The sequence below is a fragment of the Chenopodium quinoa genome, unplaced genomic scaffold (assembly GCF_001683475.1).
Source record: "Chenopodium quinoa cultivar QQ74 unplaced genomic scaffold, ASM168347v1, whole genome shotgun sequence".
NCBI classification, from domain to species: Eukaryota; Viridiplantae; Streptophyta; class Magnoliopsida; order Caryophyllales; family Amaranthaceae; genus Chenopodium; species Chenopodium quinoa.
In genome coordinates this window covers 8,766-21,200 of record NW_018744923.1, presented here as the reverse complement: position 1 = coordinate 21,200, position 12,435 = coordinate 8,766, and the positions used below count along the sequence as shown (strand labels likewise).

The 12,435-nt window shown below is 34.9% G+C and overlaps 1 pseudogene; it reads right to left on the bottom strand.

Moving 5' to 3' along the window:
• Positions 1-823: 823 nt before the first annotated feature.
• Positions 824-9,557, bottom strand: LOC110706172 (annotated as a pseudogene).
• Between the last annotated feature and the right edge of the window lie 2,878 nt (positions 9,558-12,435).

The following is a 12,435-nucleotide window of genomic DNA, read 5'->3' as shown; positions in this document are numbered from 1 at the left end:
AAACAGGTTTAGGATTAATATATTGATTGTATTAGTCAGAAAGCGCACATGAATACGAGAAAGACAAAGTAGGCCTATTTAGGGCATGTTCAATCTCTTTAAGATTGGATTTGTACCGTCATCCCCGAATATCCAGTCATGGTTCAGGTTCACTATGGAGTTAGCGATCTTATGGATTATGAAGGGGTTTAATCTTCACCCTGTAAGCGGTTTACAACTTCTTAAAACTTGTTGGCGACTCTTTTGATCTGAGTTTCTTCCCTTTGGACGCCACCATAAGTGTATGATCAAGTGTGAGATATTTGAAATATTCCCTCCACCATGCGATGTACGTTTTTTTTTTTTTTTATTATTTTTTATTATCATTCTGTATAATTTTTAGTTTTTAAAATAATTTAAAACAAATTTTAAATACTAAAAATAATTTTTAGTTTTGTAAAAGTACTTAAGAGCCTGAATTGAGCTCTAAATTAGCAAAAAAATAACGTAAGTGTCTCATATTTATAGTTTCCCACAAATGATACATTTTTGTTACGTAAAACGAGGCACTTGCATTATTTTTTTTGTTAATTCCGCGCTCAATTCGGGCTCCTAAGGACTAAAATGGCCCCTAAAAACATAATCGGAGATTTTTCGACTTGTAAACCGATGAAAAAGTTAAATCGGGCTGCAATTTACAATTTATACGAACTTTTGGTTGCAATTTGCAATTTATTTTTTAAATGGCTGCAATTTACAAATTTTCCTATTAATTAATTATTTCAGATTATAAACTTTGCCTTTTGCTTTCTCCAGAACTATGAGAAGATATCCCCTTTCAAAATTTACCTAAGTAACAACAAATAATATTGATTTGAAGGAAAACATTATTATTACATGTTCCTGAAATATTTCCATAAAAGTCAATTTGAAATACATGTACAGTGGTGCAACACCATCAAGATTGAACACAGTTCTGTATAGTCCTTCACAAACCACTTTTGTACAGAGCGAAGGAAAATATGCAAGGAAATATGTACCACAGGCAACCCCCACCGGTCCTTGCCCAAAATAACCCCCCAAAAAAGACGAAAAATTAAAATTGATCTGAGCATGACAGAGAATTGATGTAGCCTCCAATAAGCTACCGAGATCCCTTGCAAATTGAAAGAAAAGCTACTGAGATCATTTATCCTACCCACCAAATGCTATACTTGAAGAGATTGCACTCCAGCTTTATCACTTTTATCAATTTTACCAGCGAAAGAAGCACCTCCTTGAGTACCGGTAGTTGGCGATGGAGGTCGTTTTTCATCCAAGCCAAAGAATGGGCAATTTTGGAATGCATCCAGGCTGCTAGCTAGAAGACGATTCAGGCCACTCAGGCTATCACTTAAGATTAGATCTTCACTATAGTATTTACATGAAGGTATATCCAGCTCTAAAGGTCCTAATGAGTCAGGCTGGAAATCAAACAAAAAATATAGAAAAGCAGTGAGAACTACAATATGCAGACATGGTGATACTGAAAGGATAATTATATTCACAAAGAGAAACAGTCCAAACAAAGGCAAAAAAAAAAAAAAAAACTACATGCATTGTGTACTTATTTTTTTTAAAAAAATACAATGTATCTCCAAGGTTTGCAAAAGAATAAAATATAAAAAATAAAAATCCCCTACTTCCTTAAGACTAACCAACAAAATATTATATCGTGAAACCCTCTCACTAATTAACCAAAACCCAAAAACTCGTTTTGATTAATGGGAATGGGAATGGTAAATGGTAAGAAACAGAGTAACACACTTTAAGGTTTAGTTAACCATTATATGTTGAGGGAGATGGGGAAGTTGGTTAACAGCATTATTGACATTAGTTCAAGGGTAGGAAAGAGATTAATTGAACAAGATTTACGGTGAGTTATTTTTTTTAAACACAAGGGTATCTCATGTATTCTTTAGAACCATAAGGCTACAAGATTCAATATCTAAAAACAGAAGAAAAGAAAATTAATGCACAAACCAGTACTTAAACAGAATGATATTTAAAGATGAAAACATACCCAATAAATATCTGTCAGACTACTAAAATCTTTAGCAGAATTCCCAGTCTCATGAGTTTCAGATGCACACTCATCCATTGGTCTTCCGAGACATTTCCTTAACCATGGCTTCATCCTGTGATCCAAACTAATTAAGAATTTGTGGAAGTGTTTGGGGACAATAGCAATTAACATGTTTACAAGTAGCCCGTCAATAAAAATAAAATATGTTAGAAGTTTTGCAGTTAAAGATAAAAACCTGAACTTTATTGCCGTCCTGCTGGACTAGTTTGATAAGTTTCAGAATCAGCAATTGAAGTTTGCCACTAAAACCTGGTTGTTAGGGACAGCTCTGTTCTGAAATGAAAATGCATCACACGTTTCTTCAGCATCCCAAATTGATGATGAATGTGTAGAGGGTCCAGAGAAGCCAATCTTGCTTTGTCTATATATATGGGCAGCAATTGCTGCATCAAATGAGTCACAAGTGAACGGAATTGCCTCAACACACTGTGAACTTCTAAAAGCAGGATCTCAACCCCATTGGCATCCATAACATCTACATCTTCAGTTAACAACTCCCCAACACTAGCATTTGTAAGGCTATCAGCCCATTCTCGGGTTGACAAACTCGTACTCTTTCTTGCTCTCTGGTCAACCTACACAAAGCACAGGGATCAGAACTTGAGAAGTTTTAAACAACCGTGACGACAAGCAGTCATCAGGAATTCTTTACAAAAATTCTCAAATACAATCGATCATCACCCAAAAAAAAAAAAAAGAAAAGCAAAAAAAAAAAAAAAAAAAAAAAAAATGAAAATCCCCTTCCAAAGCTCTGCCAATAAAAACCTTAACTGTTTATTATAAAGAAAATCCCAACCTGAGAGTTTGCTAAAAATAGCATGAACAAGCACTACAACACTTTATGTCTACATCAAGCATCCTCAACATATTTCATAATAAAAAAATTAAAAATTGTGATGTGTCAGCCAAGTCCTCCAGCTAGACACCCTATGGTCAGATAACAATTTACCAAGTTATTGAGGGGAAAATAATTAAAAGGAATTAAAACAAGAAAAGCCTGCAATATATCTTGAAAAGAGAAATTTCGTAAGAAGAAACTTGAAAAAAATGTATGAAGAAATTATATGAATACACAATATGCTATTATGATACCCACAAGAAGACAAAAGAGAAGGCAACTTACCAATGTTTTAAATTTTGTAAAATTAGATTCATCACAAGGTTCATATTTCTTTGACAATACACTAGATCCTAAGTTGTGCATCTCAAAGATATCATTGGAAAGTTCAACATCAGCATTCTTATTTGCTTCACCAAAAGTAGCGACTGCTGACTCTTTGAGAGCTCTTTTTTGTTTTTCTAGGGTTTGCTGATCACCAAGAAAGTGAACAGCAAGTTTTTCCAGATTGCTCTTCTCTCTATTTGTGGAAGTGATTGTTCCCGAAGTGCATCCTGTCTTCTACTTTCTTGCACTTCAAAATCGATTGCAGGTACATAAGTTGTTTGCGAGATTCTTGATTGAAGCTCAGTGCTAGAAATCCAGCCATATCTTCATAAAAAAAAAAGAAGAAATCATCATATGAATAATTAGCACTGCAATACAACTCCTATCATGAAGGGAAGTTGGAGGCAAAGAGAACCTCAATCGGAACACTGCAGGGCTACCAATCACGGCATAGACTTCAGCAGCAGTTACATCAGAATCTCGAGTCCATCTCTGATATCGCACCAAATTTTCTCTTTGAATATTGGATGGGAAAAGCATGAGCTCCCCAGATGCGACACTAGAATTGCCCCACTTACGATCAAGATGTTCCAGAATGGATGATATCTTCTTTCGTGTACTTAAAGTCAGTTCCAAGAAAGGATTACGCTTGTCCTGCATAACCATCCCATTATATCCCATCATTAACATTTTTAATTAGCTGTTTTCACTGATTCAATGTGACAAGCAGAGAAACCAATTTTATCTCACCATTTCTAGAGCCTTTCTGGTAGTTTGATCAATTGGGAACAGCTGTAGTTTAAGTTTCATGGTAGCTTGTACATTGTCCTCAATGGCCATGCTTTTGGAAATATTTGATAAATTTACTTGTTCTTGCACTGAAGGCCCTAAATCAGTTTTCTCTGTACAGTTCAACTGAAGTTTCATGGTAGCTTGTACATGGTCCTCAATGGCCATGCTTTTGGAAATATTTGATAAATTTACTTGTTCTTGCATTGAAGGGCCTAAATCAGTTTGCTCTGTACAGTTCAACTGACCTATATAAGTTTGAGTCATCAAGAAATTGGAAAAGTATCAATCAATTTAGGTACATAATTAACATTAATCCTAAAACATTTGCTTAAATGGACAGCACTGTCAATCCACCTTGATGAAAAGTGCAATTTTCACCAGCAGTGCGCTCCAGGTGCTCAGCAGCATCAGCAACCAAGGAGACACCAGCCATGGCAGCCTTCTCCCATCTTTTGAGTGCAGCTGCAGTAACAGCACCTGTATCAGACCAAACATGACTCTAAATATTACTAATTTCATTAAACAAGGCAGGGCTCAGGAGCCTTCATTACTTAATGCTGATAGTATGCCTGCTAAATTTTTTATAAATAAAATTGGAAAGCAATGAAAGACTTAATAAAACATTTGGGAGGGAAAGAACTGCAGAACCATCTTTGGCCATATTCTCTTCCATTTAAAAAGCTAATATTAAGCAAAAATCAGTTTTAATTGACAAAAACAAGTTTCAATCAGTAAAATCAGTACATACAAATATCCAAGAGAAAAAACACTAGAGCATCTGCAAAAATACTCTTTCATCAGTAATAATTATTTCAGTTCAGTCAAGTTGATCAGTTGAAGAGAATAATGCCCAAGTATGATGATAATTTTTATCAAATAGAACAAAGAGTAAGTTTCAAATGTAACGGTGTGATTTGAAAGTAATACCGAGTAATTATAGATGATGGGTGAAACTGTTTGACCCAAAAGGTGATAAATTCTTGCATGCAATAAATTAAGGAATCGAGTATTTAGTAAAGTAAGCAAGGATATGCCATCTAGGCATCTATCACAAAGAACACTGGTAGGCTATCATTAGTTCTCTAACAGTCTAACTCAAAGATCACTAGGTAAAGCACCCAGGTAAAGAGTATGACCAACAAAAATCAAATGCAATTTAGATAGTTGCAGGATCTATGTATCAGAAATATATAGGCCCTGTTTGGGAGAAAGCTGAAAGCTGAAGCTGATTGAGTTAGCTGATTTTGACTAGCTGATTTTATTAACTGATTTGACTAACTTATTGTATTAACTGATTATATAAAAGTGTTTGGTAAATAGTTGATAGCTTAAAGGTGATTGAGTATGTGAAATGACCAATAAGCTAATAGTGGGGTAGGTAGTTTAGATAGGATTTTAAATTAAATGAGGTTATAAGTGTCATTTCACAATAATTAATGAATAAGCTAATTGAAAAAGCTCCTAAAATGAGCTTTTTCAAAAAGAGCTTATTTAGTGGAATAAGCCCTTTCAATAAGCTTACTACCAAACACTTGTATTACCTTGTTTGACTAGTCAATCAGCTAAAGTTAGTCAAATAAGCTAATATACCCCCAATAAGCTTACTACCAAACAGGGCCATAAACTTCAAGTCACATTCAAAAGGTATCCAGTTAAACAAGCTCATGATTTCAAGAATGAGGGAAAAATGAAATTTTATGTACATGTTTTAAAGCTCTATACCATCAACCTACAATAAGTCCAACAAAATCAAGACTTGTAATTCATGGCTACGAAAGATGAAGGTATTGTACCAGATTTTCGTCGTTGCCTTGATGGCTTTTTATGAGAGGGCTCTCCTTTATTGCTACTGCGAATAACGCCAATACTAGAACAACGTCGTGTTGAAGGCCCTTTTCCTGGCTCACTTTCTGACCATTCTGGCTGTCAACTAGAACAATTTTTACAGCTCGTGCATCATTGGCAGACAACTTGTTCTGATTTGTAGCAGTAGGCAAAGAAGAGGAGTGATTTTCCCCTTGAAGTGCTTGTTTCTTTACGTTCTTCTTTCTATCTTTCATAAGTTGGTTTTCCTGCAAGCAAAAGGGAATCTCCAGTACTGAAGTTGCTCCAAAAATTCAAATTATGTTCACAATGACGGAAAACTTAGTTCAGACTCACCAGTGTCTCTACGATAGTTTTAAACCTGCGTGGCTTCAGATGAAGTTTTGAGGCCTTGCAACTGTACTTTTCCAATAAAGACCACCTGATGCATTCAAAAATAAATGCAAAATAAGAAAATACAGATGAAGAGATGGTAAACAAGAACAATTGGTTTATAAGTCTACAAAGACCTAGTCTATTAAAAAAGTTACATGTGTAACAACTCCATCAGCACAAGAGGAAAAAAAAAAAAAAAAAACTTAACAAACTATTTAGTGACGAATCACATCTAACTTAAAGTTCCAGGTTATGACCAAACAGTTCCATGTTATGCACAAAAGAACAACCAACAAAGGCAATTCCCCAAAGTGAAAAACATTGCAATTGCTAATTTGCCATTCTTTGCAATTTAATTATTAATATAAAGGCAATAACTTCACAATTTCTACTGTTGTTTCACTGCTGGCATCATCAATTATCTTCTAGATGTGTGGAACATCACGAAAGATTGCACCAATAAATTCCAATTAAATAATCAAACTAAAAGCAAGTGCTCCTTAATATGTAATTGCAGGCAAGAGGCTTTCTTTATGTCTTCCACATGTTTGGACATCATAGTCCACAAGCAGCCATTACCTTACAGACCTAGGAGGCATTTAGTCCACAAGGCATGGTGGGTGTGGCAATAATCAGCTTACCAGCTAAAGAGAGATCTTTAGGCACAGAGCTATGGGATCTCAACTCCATTTACTGCTAGATTTTAAATCCATCTCTCAACTCACAAAATGAACCCTACTCTACTTCCTAATTTCTTGCTAAAATGCCTCCAAACCCTCTTAAATTTAAATGTTGAAAGGTATACTTCAATCTGCAACTATATAAAATCAAACACAAAGGAAGGTAGTCTCAAATAAGGTTATTAAACATGAATTCTATGGCACTGTACCTACCGGATCCCTAATTAAATAATGGGTATACAATATATCATATATCAAGCAAAGATAGAAAACCTGCTAACACTGTTTTTAATATATGGCACTAAGGACTAACCTGAATCATATATGAAGCAAAGATAGATAACCTGCTAAAACTGTTTTAATACTATGGCACTAAGTACTAAGCTGAAATTATTACTGAGCCTATTTCCTAGCTAAGTTGAAGTGAAGTTAATCCAAAATAATATCCGAGTTATTTTACTACATAACACTCTTTAGTTTACTCGTAGTAGATTTAGTTCAATTTATTTCAGTTTAGAGCTAATAAATTATGATAAATTCATTTGGGATTAATTTGGTAAAATAAGTTCGGAGGATTTTAGGGTTTCCAAGTGAAAGAAAATACTTCTACCTCCAATTGCAGTTCCAATGCGAATTGCAATACAAACTTTTTAAAAGGGGCAAATTGTTTGGTGACACACCTTATTAGTAAGATCTGACTTTGCACAGAGCACGAAGCACAAATCAAAAAGCTATACAAAAACAATTTTGTTCAATCACCTCAAGCCCTCAACTTTTCTTGTTAATATATTAATCATTATAAGCTGTTCGAGTTAAAAAATTCACATAGCTTATATAGACATCCTATAGACCTATACCTGACTGAGCAACAAAGTGCACCAGTTACCCCTATATTGTATATTTGTATTGATAGGGAACTTCTATGATAAGGCAACATATCCATTTCATATACCAAAACAATAGAGAGAATCATACAATGTGAAGAGATTGTTGAAACAAAAGACTGATTAGAAATCATATTACCAGCGCAACATTGCAGCATTAGTGTCTTTGGAATTTTGGCATCCAAACACAAGTCAGGACCCAATAACTTGTTCATGCGCCTCACAAGTCGGTAGTAATAATGTCTGACCTGGATCATAATTATTAACAAAAGAAACTGTTAGCAAACGTACAATATGGAAATGGAAACATATACATGCAATCATTCAGGATACCTGGTCCTTGTTTTTACTTTGAACCCGACATGTGATCTTTTCAAAATTCTGCACTTGTGAAATAGTAGATACCCTATTAGAAAATACAATTATAAAATATATCACCTATAAAACTAAGGAAAGAACTTGCCTTGCCAACTTGCCGCAATGCAGTGAAGAAACTTTCCTCCTCCTCCCGTGTCCATGCAGCCCACTGTCGGGTTGGACGTTTTGCTGCAATTGATTCACACTTAATGATGACAACCTAAGTTATGTTGACTCTCCCGTAAAGCGTAATATAAACTATAGCTTACCAGGCTGTGAAGCAACACCATTGTCAGATGTCGATGTTATTGTCGGTGGTCCATCGCTGTGACTAACATCGGTACAAGGACTATGCTGTTTAAGGCATTGTAAAGGAACCTTTTCCGGTGACTGCATACTTACAACATGACAAGATATCTACACTTTCATGACGTACTCCTGTCTTAAACTTCAATCGATGACAATATAACCTCCGAATCTACATCAACCACAAGCTTAATTACACTTAAGACAACAATTTAACTAAAAGAGACCAAATAAAAATGTGTAAATCAATAAGCAAAATCATAAACATTATTGATATCAACATAACAAAACTAAATGATGCTCTATGACACAGATAACCAATCATCCATTAGCAAAATATTTTCTTGGCGCAATCCGAAAACCTCACCCACGATACAGATGAGGACAGTTGAAACTTTCACCACATTTATTATCAAATACGCGTTACAAATTAAATTAAAGATTCCAACAGATAGAAAAACAATGCAATTGAGTTTGATTTAAAATAAATTATCAATCGAAATCTCAATTAATACCAGCTCAAGAAAGAATCAAGTTCGCTTATCCCCAAAAAATCATTTTTTAAGGAAATACATAGATTCAATTCATCTAAATTCGACTAATACTCAAGGAACACACACAAAAATTAACGAATTTTAACTGATGCACCGGAAAATTAAGTAGGAGCAAAAAAAAAAAAAAAATCAGAAATAGACCAAAAATTAAAATTATAGAGAAAATTTGACAAAATGGAATCAAAAGTTATTAAAGAATAAACCTAATTACCGAATTTCAGCAACGATTGCAAAAAGCTTAATCATTTACTGGAAAATTTTATGGAACTAAGACGAAAATTCGAAAGCAAAGGAACCCTAAAATTGCAAAAATTAGAGCGAGAAATGTACCACAACTGAATCGTCGGTGACGATGATGGTAGCCGGGGTGACGAACAACCGGCAAAGCTTCTCTGAAAGTTTTTTTTTTTTTTTTTTTTTTTTCCCTTTTGAAATTCTTTGACTTCTATTTAAACCATGAGAATATGTTACTTTTTTGTTTTCTAATATCTAAAGGAGTAAAGGTATAATAATCAATTTACTAATTTAAACATGGGTAACTTTGTAATTGCAACAATAAGAAAAGTAAATATAGGTTCAATGATAGCTTTAAGAGAAGGTATTGTGCACGGACTGCCGAGTGAATAATTAACGGCATAATTACAAGAGACACAGGCAATGCCATGATGGAGGAGAAGAATGAATTTTTTGGCGAAGGCAAGCATACGAGTAAAGAAAATCACTGTCATTGTCGTCGTCGTTATCATCGGCGGCGTTGTTATTGGCGGTATCATCAATAGTGAGAAACTCATAAACTCATCGAGAAACGAACACATCATCCATGGCGGAAGAGGAGAGAGGGTCTCTACTTCGTAGTCATTGTTGATTTAACTTTTTAATTCTTTTCATAAAATAAGTTTTATTGTCTAGATGATATCATTAACAAGTTGCATGATATCCTTTATAACTAAACGTGATATCATGTATATCAGCAAACAAATAGAACATATCAGCCAACTGATATCTATTACCAGCCAACATTAGGAACATATATATCAGACATTAATAAAATCAACACGAGCCAACAAAATGAATATATCAGCCAACATTAGAAACATATACATACCAGGCATTTATAAAATCACATCAACCAATAAAAGGAAAATATATATCAGGCATTAATAAAATCAAATCAGCCAACAATAGGTACATAGTAGCCAATAAAAGATACATATCAGCCAACAGAATGAACATATTAGCCAAAAAAATATACATATTAGCTTACAAAAGTAGCATATCAGTCAACAAAGGATGAAATTAGAGAGAAACATGAGAGAAAATGAGCGAACCCCGACTCCTCCAGAGATTCAAGATCAACTGAATCGATCAAGAAAAAAATCAATAAGAAAAATAACGCATTTAATTTTTAATAAGGATGATCAAATAAATAATCAATCAATGGAATAAGATCCATCTCCCCCAAATTTTTGGTATTTCGAATAAGAATGAATTGAATTCTCAAAGGCAAGAACCAATAGGTCATACTGACTTCCAACATCAAAGCTAGAGGCCTAGTATATCTTTTCGGGACCTCCTAAGAGATTCAATTAAAGCAGCAGGGGCAAGGAAACTCCATCGACTTAATCGAGGAAGATGATGATTATGAGGATAATGTAGCATGGACGTGGCAAATGGGTCATTTTGGGTCGGGTCAAGTTTGGGTCAAAAGGTTATCGGGTCAGTTCGGGTCATTACGGGTATCGGGTTGATTTCGGGTCGACTGATAATCGGGTCGGGTCGGGTATCGGGTCAACACTTTGGGTCAAGTTTGGGTCGAGTCAAGTTTGGGTCGGGTCAATTTGGGTCAGGTTAATTTTCGGGTTGGGTTTGTTCGGGTCGGGTCAATTTTCAAGTCTAATTTTCGGTTCAACTTCGAGTCGGGTCATATTCGGGTGATTCATTGGGTTAAATTTAACTCTGTATATATATTTATTATTTTTTTGACGAAAAACTCACTATATTTATTAAGGCTATTTTTTTCATGGATTATAGTAATTGTTTGACTTTTATTGACCTTATTTTATTTATTTATTTAATTTTTTTTTTTTTGTGTTTAGACTGAGAATCACTTTCAGGATCTCCTGAAACTAAGAGGGATGCTCTAACTAATTGAGTTATACCTCACTCTCTTATTGATCTTAGTTTTAATACTCCTATTATCATTGTCATTGTTGTAAAAATTTCTTTGAATTATTCTTATACTTCCTCCGTCCCAAATTACTCTTAACGATTTGACATTTTGCGCTATTTACACATCTCACTTTGACCATCTTTTTTAGCTATTATATGAAAGTCAATGTAGTCATAAAAGATGTTGTAGTTGGGTCTATTTTAATGTATAATTTCCTAATATAATATAAACTTTTTATAACTTATATAATTATTTACTAAAAGAAGTTAAAGGTCGGGACATTTTCGGGTCGGGTCAACTTCGGGTCTCGAGTCAACTTTGGGTCGGGTCGTTTCGGGTCTCAGGTCAACTTCAGGTCGGGTCATCTCGGGTCGGGTCCTTTTGGGTAGGGTCATTTCGGGTTTTGGGTCAAGGTCGGGTCAGTTCCACTTCGGGTCGAGTTGATTCGGGTTTTATGTCAATTTTGGGTCAGTGGTTTCGGGTCGATTTCGGGTCATGGGTCGGGTCATTCGGGTCGGGTCAGGATTGCCAGGTCTAATGTAGCACCAGAAAGACTAGATGATGATGTTAGGTGTCCAGTCATTTTGCTCACAAAAGAAGAGAAGAAGGCAATGAGTAAACCCTGGAAGAGTACTTTGATAATTTGAATGTTTGATGAGAGCCTGGGATTCATGGGTCTCATGAAACATTTGAAAAAGAATTGGTAATTGAAAGGTAATTTATCCCTTACGGATATTGGATGCAAGTATTTTATTGCTAGATTCAACAATCAAGACAACTACAGTTATGTGCTTACCCAAGGACCATGGCTAATCGATGACAAGTATTTTAACAATTCGAAAATGGTTTACAAATTTCATCCAGAAGAGGCATCTTTGAATGTTCAAACTACATGGGTAAGAATTCTAAACCTATCGGTGGAATATTTTGATAAGGAAGTCCTGAAGAAAATTGGAGCAAAAATAGCAAAGTCATACGGGTTGATAAATCCACGGCTTATGATGAACGAGGCTAATTCACTAGACTGAGTTTTGAGATTAACCTTACAAAATCGCTACTATCAAAGCTTTGGCTAAAGGGTAGAATTTGGAGAATCTAATATGAAGGTATTAAGATGATTTTCTATAAATGTGGCAAGTTAGGCCATGTTGAAGACCAATGTGCATCGAAAAATCCTAATTATGATGACATGCTGGTTGTGGAGATGAATTCTCAAATTGACCA